This window comes from Etheostoma spectabile, chromosome 21 (assembly GCF_008692095.1).
Source record: "Etheostoma spectabile isolate EspeVRDwgs_2016 chromosome 21, UIUC_Espe_1.0, whole genome shotgun sequence".
Taxonomy (NCBI): domain Eukaryota; kingdom Metazoa; phylum Chordata; class Actinopteri; order Perciformes; family Percidae; genus Etheostoma; species Etheostoma spectabile.
Window position 1 is genome coordinate 17,242,913 of NC_045753.1, and position 266 is coordinate 17,243,178.

The 266-nt window shown below is 45.5% G+C and overlaps 1 protein-coding gene across 3 annotated transcripts in view; it reads right to left on the reverse strand.

Moving 5' to 3' along the window:
- Positions 1-266, reverse strand: part of coasy (CoA synthase) — a 9,966-nt gene that overhangs the window by 4,350 nt on the left and 5,350 nt on the right. The gene's annotated exons all lie outside the window — the stretch shown is intronic.

Genomic DNA, 266 nt, shown 5'->3' on the forward strand with positions numbered 1-266 from the left:
TCAGTCTCCGGGTGAGCTGTTCAAAATCTGCCCGGCTTTCTATGTCACTAGCTGAGACTAGGTGGCTAAATGTAGAATGCTAGCGCTAGCATGCTTGCTCCTTCTCAATGGCAAAACACTGCTATAACACACACTAGTTCACCATAATTGACAAAATAACTACTTCCATGTCCCTGTTCTGCAGGTATTCCACAAGTATGCCCTCGTTCAGAAGACTCCTCCCAGCTAATCCTGCCTTATACTGACCAAAGTTGGAGAAAGCGTTA